The sequence below is a fragment of the Cupressus sempervirens genome, chromosome 1 (genome assembly GCF_028749045.1).
Source record: "Cupressus sempervirens isolate cs-2001-9-10 chromosome 1, ASM2874904v1, whole genome shotgun sequence".
NCBI lineage: Eukaryota > Viridiplantae > Streptophyta > Pinopsida > Cupressales > Cupressaceae > Cupressus > Cupressus sempervirens.
This window is the reverse complement of record NC_143118.1, coordinates 94,901,706-94,924,337: the sequence shown is the minus strand read 5'-3', so window position 1 is coordinate 94,924,337 and position 22,632 is coordinate 94,901,706. Positions and strand designations below refer to the sequence as shown.

The window sequence follows — 22,632 nt, the reverse complement described above, 5'->3', positions numbered from 1 at the left end:
ATGATTGGTTACATTGCTACCAAGCTCTATAGTTGCTAATGAGCTTCTCATACAGCTAGTAGTGTCTATCGAGGTTCACATAGTCTGCCAAGCTTCATAGAGTCTATTGAGCTTCGCAGAGTCTACCGAGCTCATTAGTGAAAACCATGGAGAAAGTGTTATTAACAAATCTCTATAGTGTTAACCAATCTTATCAGTGTCTACTAAGCTCATAGTGTTAACAAAGAAAAATGAAGGTAGTGTTGACCGAGCTAGTGTCAACTGAGCCTTTTAGTGTCTACTAAGTTCTTTAGTATTCACTAAGTTATCAAGTGCTAAACTAAGTTCAAACTACTCTAGAGTCATCAATGTGGACCAAGCACTAGAGTGTCAAATCAATGCCAAAGTTTTTCAAGTTGATAGTTTTGTCAAGTGTTAGAATATCACTCGAGTGGTCTTTAGAACTCAAGTTCTAGTAGTGAGTCGACTTAGTGAAGATTATTGAATTTGGTATTGTAGCCAACTCTAGAAAGTAATTTATTAAATTGGTATATATGTAATACATCTTATCATATCCAAGATATTGAAATATAACAAGAAAGAAGTAGCATGAGTGTGGATTAGAAGAAGGATACAAGCAATATAAGGAAAACCAAGTCTTATCTATTATAGCAAGGTGATCATTGTATTTCAAAGGAATCTCATTCAACAAACTAACTTAATGTAGATCAGAGATCAACCACTGATTCATTCTAAAAGACAAACCTACGTTTGAAGGAAAGTGTTTTAATTGCAACAAACAAGGAAAAAAATCTTTAGAATGCAAGTCCAAGAAATGGAACCCAGTAGAACAAATTGTGAAAGTTATTTTTGGTTGGGATTATAACACATGGTGTAGATGTCACTATTGTGGTGAGTATGTACACATTGGAGAAAAGTGCATAAAATATCACGAGGAATAGAGACCCTACAAAGAGATGTTTTATATGTAAAGAAATTGGACATCTAGCTAAAAACTATATGAACTAAGGTAAAGTTGAAGATGAAAAGAAAGAAAAGGCTGAAAAAATCAAAAGTCAAATGAGGTAGCAATGGATAAATAATTCTCTAGAGAATTCAAATCAAAGTCTTGAAAATATTGAAACCCAAGTCAATGAGTTGGGTAACTCAAAAATTTCAAACCAGTTAGAAATGGAGATTATTGGAGCAATGATTCTAAGGAGATATCTCATATCAACCCAACTAGCAAGAAAGAAGATCCATATCAACATTTCAGATGCACTAGGATCACCAAGTTAAGATGATAGTTGAAGTTATGTCTTAAGACCTTACTGAGCATGGTCAAGTTGCAAGACCTAACTAATTTTTGATGTAGATGGCGAGTTGGAGACTCAATCGAGTTGAAGACTTTATTGATCGAAGGTATCTTCTGAGTGTTGAAGACTTAGCTGAGTTGAACAACCTATGACTGAGATAACTATTGTATGACACATTGATGGCAACTTAAAGATAGAATTTGGTTGAAAGGAAGAAATCAAAGGCTATTGTTTCATCGTGAATTTTTAGAGAAAAGAGTGAAGATTATTTTTGAGCCCTCGAGCGATTCAGAGAAGATTTTTCAAAGTTTATTTCTACTTTGAAGTATCACCAAATGTAATGGCATCTTCCAGTAGCGCAGCTATAGAATAATTTGACCCAGTTGAAGCTTAATCTCAAATCACTCCTAATTCATGATATTCAATCATTTTATCATTGTTCAATCCAAGAATTAGGAACCCTAGAGTTAAACTAAGCATATGAAGAGCTGTGTGTGGAGGAAATTTTAAAACTAGAGCACAAACATTTGGAAGCAAAGGGTTTGACCCATATCCTGCACATGCCGAGGGACTTTCAAGGAAAATGGTTTAGGGTTATTCTTAGTTGATTCCATGACATGCACCTATGGCTTGATCAACCCATTCAGATCATGAAGAAGATGATTCATAGAATCCTCAAACCCTGAGGTAATGCTAAGGGGGAGATTGTTAAAAATTTATTCTTTCTCCCCTCTAGATTCATGATAAGGGCTTAACTACCTCTTATGTACTATAAGTTGAGTGGTTGTATTGGGCATTGAAAAATTAATATTTTGGTGCAATGACAACCCCACTCTAATAGATTACACTATGTCCCTTGCAAAGTTGTTGACCTAGCATACAAAGTGATCAAGAGTAACTTGTCTTTCAACCTTGCCAAATTGCATCTCAATCAACTTAGTAAAAACATGGAGAGCATCCAATCATCAAAGAAAAATCCATGTAAGTTTGGATTACTCTTAGCCTATCAATTCTTTTATGTTCATAATGTTTTCCCTTCCAAAGGCATTGTGGCATGGAAGAAGGATGTACTTACTGTATATCAAATAAATGAGTTTATAGCTTATATGAGAGACCATTATGAAAGCATCATGGATGCATACTTCGAGACACTCAAGGAGAGAATGCAGAGCAGCTTCAGAATTCCCAAACAACTAGTGGATGACTATGAGCAAGATATATATTTTCTTGTGGATTGTGACAATGTGCATCTGCAGGGAGTAAGGCCAAGGGTGGCATGGGTAAAACCTCTTGGATATGAGGTGAAAATTAATGATACAAGAGACATAATTAAGGCTCATGTCAATAATCTAGTAGACCCCAAGGCACCATACTTTGGTATAGGTATGAAGAAGCTAAGGCTAGGATGTCTTTGTAACTCAAGCTTCCTTAAGCCATGAAGAGAGAAAGAAAAAAGGTGGAGAAGATTCTGAAGGAGAGAAAGAAATCTAGTTACCCTCTTCTACTAAAAAAAGGCAAGGAAGATTATGTTGAAGAAGAGGAAGGAGAATAGGAACCTACAAAAGAAGAAGAACCCAAAGATGAAGAGCCTACTAAGAAAAAGGGGAAGGTTATAATCAAAAGGGCTATAAAGTCCTCCCCTGTAGTATTCACAAGAAGAGCTACACAATCTAGGAAGAAGCTCAATTTGCATGATGATGATGATGATGAAGATGAAGAAGAAGATTGGCAAGTGACATTCAAAAGGTCAACCCTCACCTTTGAAAAAAGAATGAAAAGACTACAAGATGGTGGAGTTATGTTAATTTCAAGTTTTTAAAGTATGAAACAAGAACTAAGGAAGAGCAAAAACAAGTTGAAGAAGCCTTAGTGGCTAAGATGGCTAAGTGGAAATACTCTCTTGAGGAACTACCAAAGAAATTTCTTGATATCCTATTGAAGGTTGTTACACATCATTGAGATAATGCATTAAATTTTTTTAGCGACATTAGAGAACAAACCTTCACACAACTTATACCAAATTTTTCTAGCAAGGAAGTGAAGGAATCATTGAAGAATGATGAACAAAAGCTAACCCACAAGTTCAATTCATTCCCGATTCTACCAAAAGATATTGAATTAGTTTTGAAGTCAAACACAATTACATGAAAGAAAATCTATGAATTACAAAAACCTACTAAAGAGCTTGTTCAAATAGATGATAAGGATGATGAGGAAAAAGAAGATGTTGAGAAAGAAGATGAGGAGATAGATAGTGTAGAAGGAGATGATGAAGAGGATCAAGAAACAAATGAAGATCTTGCTGAGATTCAAAGTATTCAAGACATAAATATTGAGAAGATAGTAGCAGAGGTAATGGCCTCTCTCCCACTCTCTCCAAGCAAAACCTTAGTGGCACCTAGCTCAGAGAAGACTACTACTGAGTCAGTTGAGGTGAACACTATCTTACCAAACATCAAATTGATTGTTGGAGAAATTATACCAAGTGCAATGATGAGTGTTGTTTCCATCACTTCATCTACTGAGCAACAAGCTCCAGTTGTTTCAACCATAGGCTATTTCAAATGTTCTACTATTAGTGTTGTTTGTCCTGTAATTTGCACTATTTCTACTATTGTTTTTACAATTGCAAGTGCAATGACAATTGAGTTTGAGCCTTAATTGAGCACTTAAGGCTTGAGAAAAGGAAAGGAAATTATTCCTTCTTTTGTACATAAAGAAATGGGTAAAGAGGTAGAAGCCTCTAATGTGTTGATCTAGAGGAAGACCTTGTCATACCAAATTGGGATTTGTCTAATCTAACTCCTGATCAAATGGATACCCTTGGTGAGCTATGGAAGAAAAGGGAAAGACAAAAAAAGCTCAAAGAAGAAAAGAAAAAGAAAAATCAAGTGCTTGAAGACATTAAGGGAATATTTGTTGATGCATTGAGTATAGAGGTTGATGAAAAGAAATCAATTTTGGATCAACTTTTTAAAATTGTTCACAAGTTTAATGAGGAATTAAGTGGACATGACAAACTACTATAGAGAGAAGAGAAGAAATTTGAAGACAAATTTTTGGAGAAGGTGGCTCAGAAAATTGCTATTGATCAAGTGGAATTGTCCACTATTCTTCCTAAATTTGAGAATTTTGTAAATAATGGTGTTTCTCTATTTTTTGAGTTGAGTGATGCATCTAACTTCACCAAGGAGATAAAGGATAACTTGTCATAGATAGATACTGATTTGAAGGTAAGTGTACACCACTTGTCAATTGACCCCAGCACTAGCTCTACACATTCAATAAAGATCAAATATCTGACAAATTTGCAATTAGAATTATTGAGGGAAGAATCTAGGATAAGGGCTACACTTGTAGATATTCAGAGTATGTTAGTTTCCAACATGGATTTAATGCAAAAATATATTATGCATACCAGAACATTAATCCATGACAACAATTTCTTAATTTTTGATCACATAATGGAACTATCAGTTGAAGTGTAGATAATATTGCACACTTCAAAAGTTTTACAAGAGAATTGGGACAAATCCATGTCCATAATTTTGAGGGTACATAGTGATTTTCTTTCACATTTTGGAATTACCTTGTCATTATGCATTTTTGGCATTTGTGTCAAAAAAGGGGGAAAGTACTTGTTATATCATACAAAAGATATATATAAAAGGAGAGGTTATGTTATACAAAAGATATATATATAGAGACACACACACACACACACAAGGAGGAAATAGATGTATAGAAAGAAAGATGTATATACAAAGAAGAAAATGTGTATACAATTTTTTTTTGAAAAATGAAAAAAATAGAGTCAGAGTTTACTAAGCAGAAGACAATAGTCAAAACTAAGTTACAAACCCAAACATGTTGATAGGGGGAGTTTTGACTTATATTTTTTAGTATTCAAAATTTTGTTATCATAAGTGTTTTTGTCACTAATGCCAAAGGGGGAAATTTTTGACCTAGTGGTCAAATAATTTATCAATTAGTGACTAAACAGTTAATCAATTTTATTGGTTGCATTTCTACTGAGCTTTACAGTTGCTAATGAGCTTCTCATATAGCTAGTAGTGTTTGTTGAGCTTTGTAGAGTCTGTCGAGCTTCATAGAATCTACCGACCTTCACAAAGTCTATCGAGCTCATCAGTGCAAACCATGGAGAAAGTAGTGTTAACCAAGCTTTGTAGGGTTAACTGAGATTATTAGTGTCTACCAAACTGGCAGTGTTAATGAAGCATAATGAAGGTAGTGTTGGCCAAGCTATAGTTTCAATTGAGGCTTTTAGTGTCTACCAAGTTCTTCATTATTCACTGAGTCACCAAGTGCTAAACTAAGTTTGAACTACTCTAGAGTGATCAATTTGGACCAATTACTAGTTCCTAATGAATCCCAAAGTTTTTTGAATTGATAGTGTTTCTGAGTGTTAGAAGATCACCCAAGTGTCGTTGGAACCTGAGTTCCAACAATGAGCTGATTTAGGGAAGATTATTGAATTTGGTATTGTAACCAACTCTAGAAGGTAATTTATTGGATTGGTATCTATGAAATACATCTTATCATATCCAAGATATCAAAATATAACAAGCAAGAAGAAGTATGAGTGTGAATTAGAAGAAGGCTACAAGTAGTATAAGGAAAAGTAGAGTCTTATCTATCATAACAAGGTGATCATTGTATTTCAAAGGAATCTCATTTAGCAAATTGAGTTGTAGATCAAAGATCAACCATTGATTCATCCTAACAAGTGCATCAATCAAATACTTTAAAAAGGTGGACTTAATAGTCCCTTTTAAATATCCTAATTGAGTGCATACTTCATTGTATGTTGTAAATCCTTTCACAAGGTGGACCTTGATGAGGCTAGTTATTGCCTCTATTTTATGATAGTTTTAAACACTTTGTTAACACTCTATTTTATTTTCATCAAAGACATTTGTGAACTTATGGTTACCTAAAGCAATGATTAACCTATGAGTAGATAGTATGTCATCTTTTTCCAATATCATATATATAATGTAGTATTTCATATAATCATCAGAATGTGTGTCCAAATATTTGAATTTAATTTGATAGTGATTATTTGCAAATATCTCTACATTATAACTAACCTATTAGTAATGAAGTTGAAGATGATTGGAAGAATTTGAGATGAATGTTGAAGACAGTCAATAGCATTCAAGGAGAAAGACATTGAGGTTTAGCCACAGTGGAAAAGTCATAATGATACCAAAGGACATGACTGTGAGTATGAAGGAGCTATGAAGACTTGCTATATTCTCTATGTTTATTGCTATGTCAAAGCAGTTATCTAGACTTTATTATTCCTACCTTGAGTTGTTATCTTTCCTGCTTCCTCTCCTACAAATTTATAGCTAGGTTTTTTTCTTTTCTATTTTGGAATAAATGTTGATCTTCTATTTATAGGGATCAAACCAAGTGTGTCAGATTAGTTAGAAGGATAAATTTTATGTTAAGAAATTGTTGACTTTTGTAGTGAGTTGTTTTTATAGTTCTATGTATTGTTCCATGTATTGAATTTTTAAAACGTAATGGAATAGTTTTTGGTTTATATTATGTGCTAGTAGATTAGTAGAAACCAACCAAGGGGAGCCACTTGGGAGGTGGATTAGATTAGAATAGTGTAGATTTTTTTTCTCTAGCATCCTTAGTTTTGCAAAGTAGAAGTTGTAAGTTCCTTCCTATAGCATCATACTTTGTGAATGTTCATACAACATCTGTAAGAACAATTATAGTAGATGAACTGAGTTGGAATAGATGTTAAAATTTTAGTACATTTCTAGTATTTTTTTCAGTAAAGAGTTAAGTGTGTTAGTTTCCTATAGCACTAGTGTAGGCTCTTTCCTTGCATTTTACTTTCTTGCAACATAAGCATAATGACTCATTAAGAGACCTAGTGCACATATTGTGCCAACCATTTCAAGTATACATCTTTGGGTTGACCAGATTAAATGCACCTCATGGTGGGGAAAAATAACCCTTAGATTGAATACATTATTCCTAAGCATGGCCTTGAGAATGATTATTATACACCTATTGTGAGGTGGACCATTTTTGGCACTGCTGTCGGGGATGGTGTCAAGCTAGGATAATTTTTGAGGCATAGTTCTTAGTTAAATTTTTTTTAGAATTTTGTAGTCCTCAAACTTTCTTCACCAGTTTGAAGAATTCAAGTGCATGCATCGAAGAGGAAGACAATGCGATGAATATGAAATATTTCTTCCACAGGAGTCTATTAATTTGAATGAAGAAATTGAAGAAGAAGAAGTTGAGTAGCCTTTTGAAGATACAAGCCTCATTTTCCCTACATAATCATCCTTAAGAGAAGAACCTATAAATATAAGTGGTCTTCAAACTTTTGCTAAAATTTGGGCCTGTTTCCTTGATAACACTCCTCTAAATCCACCAATTGTTAATAAACCAATACCAAATGTTCCTTTTCAGAAGCAACCTCAAAATATAGTACCTCAAGTAATGACACAATCTACTTTTCCATTCCCTCTTCCAAGTCTTGTAACCAATGCTAATCTCAAAAACATACCTTCAACTGCTCTCCCAAAGTTCTATGGCCTTCAAACTAAAGACCCTGATACATTCTTGTTTGATTTTGACATACTTTGTCATAGTTTTGACTACAAAACCAATGACCATAAGTTCAAATTATTTCTAGAAAAATTAAAAGAGTCATCTTTACGATGGTTCATGGGCTTAGGAGCTAATGTAGTAGGAACTTGGGATGAAATGCAAACTCTATTTTTGGATAAATATAAGGAGTATTGCAAAGCATTTGGTTAAAGAGGAGATGATGTCTTTAGGATATCACAAAAGGAGGAAGAAACATTGGAAGACTATGTTTCACATTTCTTGTATACACTACAGAAGAACCCTCAGCATGTGTTGTCTGAGGATTCACAAAAGCTAGTCTTTCTGAGAGGTGTGAATGATAACTGTTTAGAAGCATTGGACCTGATGGCTAGTGGTGATGTATATCAAGCTTCTTGGGATGACCTCAAGAAGATTTGTCAAAACTATTCAAGGTCAACTATGAAGAAAGGCCATGGACCTTGTTCCACAGTCACTAAAGGAATCGGTCAAGGTTTTTCAAAGCTTGAGATATCTAACCTATTGTCAGATTTCAAGTAGGATATTATAAATTATGTTGCTACACATTTTGACACAATGAATGCCAAGACGAAGCATGCAAAAGATGAATTACAACTAGCTAAATACTACACTCATTGCTGGAAGCAAAAGAAGGATTTCCAATGCACTACTACATTTGACCTCATTTTTCTACCAAAATTTTGGACCATCAACTAAAAAAATTTAGGTTGGTCGAAATGTATAAGGAAAAAATTTCTTCTTTTTACATCTAAGGCTTGGGCTGGTCAAAATGTTGACCAACACGGGGCTTAGGTGTAAAAAAAAAAAACATTTCCATGCGTGCGGGTTCATTTGTGTTTTATTGGTTTTGATCATAGTGGGCATTGAGAGAATGGAGATTGTTGCTGCAGATGTATTTTCTACTGTCTAGGTAAGTGCAGACTTATCCAATCTGAACAACTTTACATGCATGATCTAAACAACTTGTTATAAAAAAAATTGTGAGTTTTCATCCATACATGCAAAGTCAATACGTGGGTTCATGTGTTTATTAGAAGTTTTAAATTGAAGGTTTATTATTTTTGTTTTACAGATGTGTAATCTCACTATAATACATTTTGAATTAGAGGCGCAATCCCTAACTCTGTGAAGGAGTTCAAACGACATGGGTTTTCCTACATCTATAGTTGCACTCATGGTGGTGAATGAGATCTACAAACAAGTGCCATCTATTCTTTTTGAAGTGATACATGTCAAAAAAATTCCTTTGACACCCATGAGCTCTACCTTTTTCCCTAATGCATACAATCTCTGAAGACTTTTGAGGTAAGCCCCTTCACATTTTATTTCAATTTTTTTAATTTGAATCCTAGCATGGTACGAGTCTAATTTTTCCCTACATTTACCACACCCTAAATGACAAAAAAATTTCTCCCCATTTGTGAAGATCTTCTAGTCTTAAAATTGTAGAGATTTTTCCATTTTTTCTTGTCATTTTCTGAATATTTGGCTTCTTTGTCTCTCAAATCACAAAACTGTCAAATCATAACTATTTTGGCTTTTTGGCTTCTAATCTACAGGTTTGTCTTCATAATCAAATCCTATAGTAATGTCAATGAAACTTATATAGATTATGTATACATGTAATTACTATTTTGTGATTTTAGAAAATTAAAAATTCAACATATTATTCTAAAAATCATCCAAAGTGATCTCTATTAGAATATGCCCCTTAGGTACTATTTTGATTTTCTTTCCCTGAGAATCATTGAAATGGCATGAATTAATTCTCTAGTATTCCCATCAGCAATACTATGTAATGCAATCAGAGTATACAGTTGGAGTTGATGAAATCCAACTCTGAAGATGCCCAAGATCACCTGCATGCGAAAACCTATCAAAGAGAAGCCAAGGAAGGAAGAGCATGGAGCAAGGGAAAAACCCTAAATGGACATGAGAGAGAAAATATGCAAACACAAGATGAATATGTATTTACAATATGCCTTGATATGAAAATACAAAGAGGGAGCCCGAATAGAAAGAGCTCCAAGAATCTTCTAGAACAAGCTAGAAGATGCTAGGAGATAAGTGTGACAACTAAGCATACATCCACATTAGGTGGAAAGTCCTTGAACAATGTGAGAGGATAAGTATGACTTAGGAGAGAACAAACTCTCGTATTTTCAACAACTTATAACGAACACCTAAGCTACAACTAATTAATAAAATGCATTTACCTAAGGAAGCTTAAGTAAATAGAATAAATAATTAGTAAATTAATTATTTACTCTAACATATACAAGTTTTCTTAGTTTTGTAAACTGCTTATCTTTGAAGTTTTCTTTCAAATCCAAAACAAACTTGCATTACAAATGGATTGTGGAAATCTGATATTATTAATTTTGCATGCATGTCTACTATGACTCATGTTAAATGTGAGGAGAAAGACCCCACCATAAACATCCAGCTTTTTTAACACAAGTTTTTATCTTTGGTCCAACAATGCTTTGATGCCCACTTCATATCTTCTTCTGGCTATATAAGTAAGAATATCATTTGTTTCACTTTAAATAAGTTTGAATGGGTTGTTAAAGCATAGTTTCTCTGAAAGCATTAGAATAGTTGTGCTTAGGACCTTGTAATGGGTTTTAGGTCAAGTTTCTACCATAGGAAGGATCTTTGGTGCTGTCGCTATGTATGTTGGAGAGAAATCCCTCATCTTAACTTGGTTTGTAAGTAAAACTATCTTTTGTTAGACATAAATTTCACCCATTTTGTATGGTCTCTATATAAGGTTATTAATAGTTATGGTTTTCATATTTCTTCTGTTATGCTATTTCACTTATGTGGTAAATATTTCACTTAGTTTCTAGCTCTTTGTATGTTAAGATTCTTGGATTTAACATTTATTAACATTTATCAGAGAAGAGGTTCAAATTCCATAATCTATCATCAGAATGATATTGAGTTAGAAAACACAATGGTCTCAAAAATTTTACTTAATTTTTAGTTCTTATAATGTTAAGACTCTTAAATTTGCAAAATATCAACTCATACTTCATAATCTGTTATCACATGAGTTTGATTTTGAGTAAAGAATCAAATTTTATAATGTATCATCTAATTGAGATTGAGCTAAAGAAAATAATTGATCCTAAACATAATTCTTCTTGACAAATTTATAATAAAATTCTAAAGTTTTATGTTAATCAGTTTTGTGAGAGACATTATAAAACATTTATTATCTCAATAATCAATACCTCAGATGAAGTTTCCTACTGTATTATAAGAATAAAATCAAATTGGAAAAAAGCTAACAAAATATTGATATCTATAAATATTACAAAATTAGAATCTAGAAATATTAGCATAATAATATTATAGAATTTCATACTACCAATGTTTTTTCCTTTTATAATTGGAGAGGTTTCTCTCAACTGTTCTATTCTAGTCTTATTGACCTTGATTAGTTAACAGACATAAAAAAAAAATTTTGAAAACCTTGTGTGAACTTAAGAGTTTGCTTCTTATTCAGAGCTTTAGAAATGTGAAGAAAAATGTAGGAACTACCTAAAACCATTTCTGAAATGAGGTGCCTCCTCCCTTCCTTAGCAAAACCACATGATCTTTAAAGCACCCTCAACAGTTAAAAATAGGTAGGTTTTTTAAGTGTTTTTGAAATCTCAATTCCATACATGTATTCAAGTTCATGTGAAATATAATACATTTTATATATTAACTAAATAGGTGGTCCATGAAATCCAAGCTACTTCCTAGCAAAACAAACAGTACGATTGGAAAAATGATTTGGAATTCTTGTGTGAAGAAGAAACAAATTCAAATGGGCATTGATCAGAACAATCATACATCCAATAATTCATCAATTTCTTTATAGATTAGAGAAAAAGAAACATCTTACATTGAGAATAATATTGAAGATTGTTCTACTAATTCTATGAAGGAGATGGACTTTCAAATAGAAAGAAATGGTTCTTATGATTGGAATATCTTAGTAGAGTCAACACAAGATTTGAGCTGACTTAGAAATTACCAAAAGAAAAACTTCCATGGAATCCATATATAGATTTGACTTAGAAATTACCTTGTTAATCATTTAAGAAAGTATGTACACATTGTAGTTGATTTCAGTTGGGTGAATGATTAACTCAGCATTTGATTTTCCTTTAGAAGTAGTCTAAACTGATCAATCATGTTATATCCACATATTATCAGTTTACTCGATGATTGAACATTTTTTAAGTTCTGTCTAATCCTTTTATACCCACATATTATAAAAATTTTGGGAGTCAACTCTTAGTACAAAGATAAACATTTTCTTTAAAAGGACGATATTATGTAAACATGAAGAAATTTCAATGTTTTTTATTTTTCATACATTTTTCAGTTAATAAAATGTTGGTTATCAGTTTTTCTTGTGCAGTATTGAAGTGGCCCATTTCTCCTTTTTGTCAACTCAATCAAATGAAACATAAAAAAGAGCTTACAGGGTCGATTTTCATTGGTTCTTTAAAGTTTAGAATGATTTCCTTCATAATGTAGTGGTGACTTGAAACATGAACACTTTTATCTGCCACTCTGTATTACCAAACGGGGGCTAGTATTTTGATGAAATTGAATAATTTGATGTTGGAATATTCAAATATGGAAAGAATACTTATGAGAGGGGGGGGTGAATCAGAAGTATTGTACTTTAACCAATAAAACCTTTTAACTAAAATTAAATTGCATGCATATAAATACATCAAGAAAATATGAAACTAAAACATGCATACACAACACATAACACTGGGATTTGGTAACCCAGAAACCCTCCAAGAATAAGAAGGTAAAACTGGGGTGGGGATGATACCCACAAAAATTACTGCAGCAATATTGTTCAACCACTTCTAATGGTCTGCCTTGTTAAAGGCCTGCCCTGTTAAAGGCTTTACACTGTGTCAATAGTGACCTGGTTAAAGGATTTCAAACACTCAACATGAAGTCTCACCCTGTTAAAGGATTTATTCACCTTTTGATAAGGATCTACAGATAGCTGTTAAGACAGCCTATTTACATAGAATTTCCTTTCTAATACAATGGTAAGAAAGTATTAGGTATTATAAACCTGATTGTTTGCAATCCTTGTCTTCTAAATGCAGGTACTTGTTTTGGCTCTTTCTCTGATTTTGATCCTCTGAGATTTGATATCTGTTCATCTCCTTTGCTTTGTTCTGATCAACTGAATATTGAATTGCTACTCTTACTCTCTATGTCTTCTTTCACTGAATTCCATTATGTTTTTCCCTTAACACTATTCTCCTTCTCTCATCTCTCTTTCAATGAAACTTTCATCTTCCTTAAAAAGACTTCGAAGACTTAGGTTTGATATGAATCTATGATCCACATTGATTCTTAATTTCTAGCTCAATACTTGCCTTTTGCTGATTGATTGCATGCCTTTCCAATTTTCCAATTGGCTGCATGCAGATTGCATAGAAAATGTAAAAGATTCGTTCTTATCTCTATATCTTTTGATATTTATCTTATGTTAGCGACAAAAATGGTTTACATCATAGTTTGCGCAATCACAAACTCTTATGCTGATATCCTGAGTTACTCAGCTCCTGAAGCATTACTGATACTCAGCACATGTTGTTTCCTGGATAGCTCGGCACCTTAACAAAACTGTATCACTCGACACTTTATGCTACTCGGCACTTATTAACACTTGACACCTTATGTTGCTCGACACTTGTCATTACTTGACACCTTATGTTACTCGGCACTTGTTATTACTCAGCACCTTATATTACTCGGCACTTGTTATTACTCGACACCTCATGTTACTCGGCACTTGTTATTACTCGGCACCTCATGTTACTCGGCACCTACTCTTTGCTCGGCATGTATAGTGAAAATGGTTAAGTGTATTGACACTCAGCTGTCAAAATTATTCTTTAAACCAACATTTGATAAAATCTTTCTGAGCAGAGATTCATTGTATGTGTTTTTGGGATCATGGAGAGTTCATTGATATGAGAACAAGGCATTGCTGGGTTGAAACAAAGAAAATGTTCCCTGCATTGATCTTCAATCTCGTCGCTCTATAGAAAAAATTGGTTGTTAGTTAGATACGCCTATATATAGCTTATGTGGGAGCTTTGCTTTCCAATTTTACAAATTTTGGTCAAAAATTTGTTAACCAAATGCCTGAAAATTTATTTCTAAATAACTATTTTTCAATTATTTTAGATTTTTTTTTAATTCCATTTTAATTACTTTCTACTCTAATATGCTCTTTCTCTAATTTTTCCCTCGTCCCATGCAATACATTTCCTTTGAACTAATTTTTTCCTTCCCCATCGTGCTTGCTCCTTTGTTTGACATCTTGCATATAAGTCTCATAAGGTAGATGTACATAAAAAAATGTAACAAAATTTGTCATCTTTGAACGGATGTTTGAAATCTGTTCAAAATCTCCCATTTTCTCCCATTATGCTACATGAGACTGAATTTCTTGTGTCATTTCTCTGGTGCATTATCTTTGTATCTATACTCTTCATTCTAAACTTTTTATGTAAATATGTTGCTCCCTCTGCTATATTGAAGCTTTTTTCCATGTAGTAATATGTTGCTCCCTCTGCTATAGTGAAGCTTTTTTCCATGTAGTATACAACTTTAATTTCTATGTAATGCAACATTGTGAGTATACAAGTTTTCTTAATTTTGTATGAAATAAAAATTATCATCTTCATCTTCAATTGGCTCTAAGGGTGAAGCTTGTTTGATGTAAGTCAACTGTATGCTAAAATTGACACATCTTTTTGTTCCAATAAGTTATTGTTTCTTTCTTGGGTTCTATCTAAAATTTGCTAAATCTTTAGGCTCTCATGCATATGTATAGAGGACATTGCGAACAAGGATGGTTTGGATAAGTACTATTTCTTATTTATAATGGATGATTAAAAGGTTTACAAAAGTGGAATGATGCTTTTCTCTTTGTTTTGGAGCATGGTAAGTAACTAATGTCATTCAATTCACATTGCAAGGCATATGGTAGTGGAAAGGAAGTTAGTCCTTTGTATGATGTCCCTAGATTTGAAAATGCGCGCATGAAGCTTTTACGATATGTCATTATTTTTAGTTGATTATAGTTTTTCAACTTAGATAATAAATGATGGTTTTTCAATAATGAATTGATTTACATCTTTTGAATTACATTATAGTAGGATCGTGATATTCTTATGGCTACCATGCTAAATGGTGCTGCTATTATGGATGGTGCATTTCTTTTGATTGCAAGTAATGAGAGTTGTCCTTAGCCCGAAAATTCATAGCACCTTGTTGCTATAGAAATAATGCATCTTTAGCATATTATTATTCTATAGAAAAAATTTGACTTGATTGAGGAGAGTGTAGCAAACAACTAGCATGAGGCAGTTCAAAAATTTATTCAAGTAAGTTGAAATTCATTTTGTTGATTTTAAATATATTTAATCTCAATGCTAAATGCATTGATCATTGTTATTGATTCTCATATTGGCATTTGTTTTTCCTTGTGACTCTAAGGTGTTGTAAATGTTTTGGTTCTATTAGGATACCTTTTTTTTTGCAGCAAATAGATGCATTGCTATACCTATCAAAGACAATTCGCAAGGTACGTGCATATTCCATAATTGCTAAGTCAAAGATAGTCACATATAATTATTCAAACTAGGGTCCATTGCAGTCACAACCTTGTTAGATTCATTCTATTCCATTATGGCATTGAAATTATAGTTGTGTGTGTGTGTGTGTGTGTGTGTGTGTGTGTGTGTGTGTGTGTGTGTGTGTGTGTGTGTGTGTGTGTGTGTGTGTGTGTGTGTTATTCCTCGTGGACCTCGTGGATATTTGAAACCTTATATTAATTGTTGGCTTTGACCCCAAAAACTTTGGTTGCATCTGCATCACTCACATAGTTGATGGTTTAGTTTTTCACAACATTTTTTTTTTGGGAAATGAATTGGCAAGGAAATTGGGCAATGTGTTTGCAACTCCTAAAAAATTCAGTGTTTGAACCTTCTTTCCTTTTTGTTGAGATCCCAAGTTTGTCATTTCTTTTGTGTAGTTTTGATGGATTTTTCTCTATTAGGTAAGTTGAACTAAAGTATTTAGTGTGCATTAAATGCAAAAAAACAACAAACTTGACCTTGGGTTTTGTCATGGAAATGTTTAATTGTTCTCAAATTGTGCTCATTTTTTAATACAACAAAAATGATAGATGCAAAAGGGTTGTTGCTCAGGTGCAAGTTGTTGTACTAAGAAGAGACTGGTAATTGCTTTTCTCTAAATTGCTAATAATGGAGTTTTGATTTTTTTCAGAATTCATCAACTTCAAAGTTGTGTGTTTTACTAGTTAAGTAGTTTCTTATCTGCTTGTTTTGACTCTTTCAGATTTTCTCATGCAAGAATCTTGTAGAAATGGTTGATAGTAGAAGTGAGAGATGTTTTGTTCAATCTTTTGAAAGGAATAAAAGATTACTATAAGCTCAATAATCACCTTGTTTATCAAGCACTACTTTTTTTCTTTTTTTGAATTTGGTGTTGTTTTAGTTTCAAAGATAACTAGAAAAGATAAGTTTTCTCGGTCTTAGAGAGCATTAGACTCTCATTAGTGTAATGGATATCTTAAGATCACTATCTAATTTATAAGTCTTTGATACACTTATTTGATGATGAATGTGCATCCACAAGAGCGACTCTAGGTTTGATGTTCTTGAGATTAATCACAGCTCACAAGATTTCAATTTCTATTTATACAACTTAGTTGAGGAATTGCTATGTACCAAGATTTATATCTTTCATGTTTATTGAAGACAGATTCAGGTTAAATTCCTAACTTCACATGATGGCACCAAAGCCAATTTAAAATCATATGAAGGAATTTGTAGAGATTTTATCTAAGGTATCCAACCTAAGTAAATTATTTTCAAATTTCATGTTGCAAAGACACCTTTAAAATTTCCTAAGGCATTTGAAATGTATTTTTTTAGACAAATAGCTATGTTGTGTTTTGTGTATCCAATCTTGAAGTTATTATCATGGTGCAGAAACACTTTTTGTGTTCTCTAAGGCCTCTCAGTAGTATCATTTCTAAGAGAGCCACATGATATTTACTATTATTTGAAATTTCAGCTTAGTTTAAATAGAAGATGGCTTTTTGGATTATTAAAACACATTGAGATAAGATCTATAAAGCAGACAATAATGTATGCCAAGTTTCAACAACTAAAAGGAGTTGTTAAACTTGTTACCAATTATTCTCGATACAAGTTGGTGTCGAGTTTCCTTTTTATTATTTTGCATACCTATTGCTATTTATTTAATGTGCAATTGTGGAGAACTTTTCAGATTATTGACTTTTGTGTTTATGAGATTTTCTTACAAGTAAGAAACATTACTTGATTAAAAAATTCACAACGTCTTTTAGACTTCTATGGTTCTTCTTGATATGAACATTCCATCTGGCTTGACTTTTCTTTTAGCAAGTTGTTAATTGTAAGCTATGATAAGGTGGCAAAGATCTTTGAATTGTATTAACTTGAATATTTTGGTTTTTTCGGTCAAAATATCCAGATCAAGACCCCATCATTTCACACATGAACTTCTTGGAGGGTGTTAGACTAGTGATATACAATGGTAACTAGAAAAAGCAATCTATACATTAGCAAGCATTCACTTTAACTGTAATTATTATAAATTCTCTTGTAGGATCACGATGTGCTATTTTTATAATGTTTTAATCTATTGAAATAAGTTAAAATGAGTTTTTTTACATATAATAATGGTCATATAAATCATTCTCATTAATCTTTCCTTTTGTGATCTATGTGTATAGATACACGTAACTAGATTGGCTTGTTCATAATAAAGGCAAGAATAAGAAGTTGTCCATTTCTTTCATTGAATCAATGAGGGAAGTCATTCAGAATGTTAGGCAGGTGACATGTCAGGAAAAAATTGATTATGTTAGATTAGGTTTTTTAGATGAACCAGAGCCCCAGGAATTTGGGAGGTTGCAAGTTCTGAAAAAAGCAGACAAGTATTGCATATGTTGGTGGATTAAGGTGGTTTTATTATGCTTTTCTTTGTTGGCACTTGTAGCTGCTTTCATCATCTAGAGAATGCCAATTCTAGTTGACCAAGTTTTGAAATGTTTTAACTCCTTGTGCTTTTCTTTGGAGATCTATAAAATTAACTTTTCATTTTCTTTTCATCATTGATAAATTTGGTATACCATCCAGCTTAATTGATATGGCATTTTTTTTTAGTACGTGTTATGATAGTTTTTTGACTTATCCACTGAAATTGATGATTTTTCTTGACATAATTTAGTTTTATATGGAAAATAATATGAGAATAAGCTAGAGGGAGGGAAGCATTGAAATTTCTCTGTGTGTGTTAATGTGAATGCACATTCATGTATGCTTGTAGTTGTTTATGCTTATTTGGCTAAAAATGATTGTGAGTCACTATCATTTTCTAGGTGGTCTATAGATATTTGAAAGTGTTGGAGAAGTAGATGGAGGAGCAAGATATCTATAGTTTAGAATGCTCCACATCTTTGCTAGAGTTTATTATCATTTGTTTGTGACTAGCCAGATTGGAATTTTTTTTCCTTGCATTAGTATTGGAAGACAAATTACATGGATGTTGCCTTTCTTTGCTCTAAAAAAGAAAAATTCTTCTCATAAAAGACTTATGTTGTTCCTTGTGGTAGGTGATTATACCAATCTTGGATTGGGAAGCAACAACTTTTAGTGTGAAAGCACTTGTATTTGTGCTTATTGGGTCAATGGGTTTGTTTCCTATTTGTCTGCTACTTTCTACACCTTCAATGTGGTTAGCTAGAATGACATTTGGATACAACATTGAATTCCTAATAATAATGGTAGGAACCAGTATTGGCATGTCCTTGCCTTACTTCATTGGGTCTACCTTTCACAACCAAATACATGTAATTTTTTGCCCATCATCTTGTGGTTCCATGTTGATAAAATTCAGTTGATTGAATTTGTAAGATATCTTATAATGGTCAATATCTCTTTTCTAACACAAAAATGGCTTGAAAGGTGGCCTCAGAAATCTACATTGATTAGGCTAGTAGGAGAAGAAAACTGGTTCCATTAGTTTCGATCTATTGCTCTCTTGAGAATCTCACCATTTTCTTACATTATTTTTAACTATGCTAGTGTTGCTACAAATGTCAAGTATAGTCCATACTGTTGGAAATCTGATTGAAAAGATCATTGTTGAAGAATGAAGAAGATTGTTGCAAAAAGGAAGATTATTGATAAAGATTGTTTTCAATCATTGTTTTGTCATTGATGTCAAACTTGCTATCTACTGGAATGACAATTTCTTATAAGATCCAAGTACTATCACTTAGTTAATTGATGAAGAGGATTTAATCAACAAGATATAAAAAAAGCACCTAAGGGAAAGGTTGAGTTATGGTTTTGTAATGAAGCACAAGGATCAGTTAAGACAATGATAAAATAATGTATTGATAGTATACTTGAAGATATAGATGTTGGCCACACTTAGAAACATTGGAAGGATAAGTTGTAACAAGGTTGACTGCAAAGCTTAACTAAGTTTATTAGTGAGTGCCAAGTAGATTTTTAGTTAGTGTTGAGCAAAAACAAAATCTAGTGCATACCAAGTGATACAGAAGGAGCTGAGTGTGTTCAGGTGCCAAGCAAAGTAACAGGTGTCGAGCATCAGAAAAACTTAGTGGATGCTGAGTGAATCCATAGTAAGTGCCAAGCATCAGTAAAATGTAGTTGACGTCGAGTAACACAGTATGTGTTGAGCACCAAAATTTGAATAGTGTTGAGCTGCTGCATTATTGGAAAAGTCAAAGATTCACCATATTTGAGCTAACAAATTTGTTACCTTGAATTTTGTGAACCAGTTGAAGGATAAGGATGATGAGCTAGAGGCACAACATTTTAGATAAATTATTTTTTAGTTAATTCAAGAGGATTCTTCAAGATATTTCTAGAAGGAACAAGATGTGGGTTAGATTCAATGAATCCTACCTAATCCATTTGAACTAAAATTAAAGAAGGGAAGAATCGAATGGAAAAAGAAATTTTAGACTTCTATTTAAGGAGTCACAGGCCAAGAAGCTAGAGTTGTTGGTGTGCCAAATTGTGAAATGGTTGAAGGGTGTCATGGAGAAGACATCAAGAAGGAGGAAGAATAGAGAATAGAGACTCTACTTTGATAAGTGGTCATATAAAGAAGATTGCACTGGTATATTGAGCATGAAGAATCAAGGAGACAAAGCTTGAAAGGAGGACAAGTTGTTAGAGCTACAGAGACTTAAAGCAAGAAAAATTGTGAAGATCTGAACATAGATCTAAAATATGCAAGGTAAGTTTTGAATTGAAATCACGTCAAAACCCCTTATTGTTACTCTCTAGCAATTGTATTAGTTAGGGTAAAATCCTATAGACTTAGTTTGGTTTAAAAACCATTTGTAAATCCTTTAATAGGGTGGCATTCCAAGTGAATGTTCTAAAGTCCTCTAACCAGACACACTTCTAATAGGGTGGTTAAATCCTTTAACTAGATCACATTTAACAATGTGTTATAGCCTTTAATAGGGCATCACTTTAGAAGAGTGAGAATTGAGTAGCATGTTACTGGTGGTTTTTTCCAAATTATATTTTCACATCAATCACTGTGTTATGTGTTGATTCTTCATGTGTAATGCTTGCATGTTGATTTACAGTAACTTGCTAAGTAGAGAAAGTTTAAGCTTGTATGAATGAACAATTTGATGGGATCACTTTACTTCAAGAAAAAGTTTTAATAGGACATTTGGACCTTGAATAATTGATTCAGCCCCCCTCTCAATTATTCTATAGAATTTTTAACAATTGGTATTAGAGCCATCTACTGATTTAGTTTAAGAGTACTAGAAGTAGGAAGATCAAGATGTCCAAGAGAGAAGTTCCCAAGCTTAATAGAGATAACTTCACTGCATGGAAAAGCCTAATGAAACTGCACCTTGGATCAATAGGTGATTATATAAAAACTTCAATTGGAGTAGAACATGTAGACCTAGTTGGACCCCTTATTGTAGATGATTTGAACAAAAGGAAGGAGCACAATTAGGCAATGCTAGAGATTGCCTTTGCCCTCAACTATGCTAAATTTGATGACATCAAACAATGTGATTCTGTATTCAAGATTTGGAAAGCCTTGTCAGATATTTATGGAGGAGATCAAAATTTTGAAAGAGAAAAAAGAGAAAGCCTCAGAGGAAATTTTGATGACATGAAGATGGATGAAGGTGAGAATGCTACTCAATATGCCTCTAGAATGAAAGAACTGGTAAGTGCAATAAGAAGTCTAGGCGGTCAATTAGAAGATGATAGTGTAAATGGAAAATACTTAAGAACCCTACTCCCTATCTATGTTATTAGAGTTTTAGCCATCCAAGAGCTAAGGTGTGTCCCATGAAATTAACTAACTTTTGAAGGTATAGTGGGAAGACTTCGTGAATTTGAATTGTCCAAATTTGATAACTACAGACTTGAGAACCTTGAATCTACTTTGAAGGCTAATATATCATTGAAAGACACTCAAGAAGTTGAAATCAAAGAAGAAGAATAGAAAAGGAAAACATGCACCCAGTGACTGCAGCACGGATGAGGAAGATGTAGAACAATTGGAAGCACTATTGGCTAGAAGATTTCACAGACACAAAGGTAAAATTCAAAGGTAGGCTTCCTATCATTTGTTTTAATTGTAATGAATTAGGTCATATTGCTACAAAGCGTACACAGAAGAAGAACTATAAAGAAGGAAACAAGTAGAAGAACAAAAGAGAAGATGATAGTAAAGATTACAAGGACAAAGGCAAAAGATGCTACATTGTTGAAGAGGATTTTGATGAGAATAGTGATGAAGTAGTCTATGTAGCCATGAAGGATGAATTAGATGAAGATGAACCAACAACACTGGTAACCTATGTGAACAAGAATGACAAGTGGATCATAGACAGTGGATGCTCACATCACATGATAGAAGATAAAAGTAAGTTTATTAGATGGTGTGGAAGCTGCTAGTTTGTGGCACTGGCGACTTCTCCATCTACTTCAAGAAATATTTTGAGTCGCACTTCAAACCCACCTTTGTACGTGGCTCCCATGTCCAATACAATCAATCTAACACCAAGCAAATTTCTTGGTACATTTCCTCTAAATTGCTTTGGCTTAGACTCTTGGTTTCTCCTTTTACTTTGGATAGCTTCTCCTTTATTCAATTTTTCTTTTCATACTCTGATTTCTAATCTCCTTGGCATGGATCATAGCCTTCTATCGATGGTGGAATGCTAAAGTTGGATTCATGACATTTTGTTCATCATGTGTGTAACACCATATACTCAAATGGTATCAAATGACAATAAATGCCCATTAATGTTACCCTCTTCATCCATTTGAAATAAAAGATGAAGTATATAATATGCATTATGTTGGATACAATTGATAATTGCATGATTGTCTTTGATGTTACACAAATGTCATATCAGTCATCAGATAGTGTTAACCGAGCTCACTCGGTCATCGAAGAAAAGTAGCAGACAGTGTTAACCGAGCTCACTCGGTCATCGAAGAAAAGTAGCAGACAGTGTTAACCGAGCTCACTCGGTCATCGA

The 22,632-nt window shown here is 33.2% G+C and overlaps 1 pseudogene; it reads left to right on the top strand.

Moving 5' to 3' along the window:
* Positions 1–2,425: 2,425 nt before the first annotated feature.
* Positions 2,426–19,199, top strand: LOC149576391 (uncharacterized; annotated as a pseudogene).
* The last annotated feature ends 3,433 nt before the right edge of the window (positions 19,200–22,632 follow it).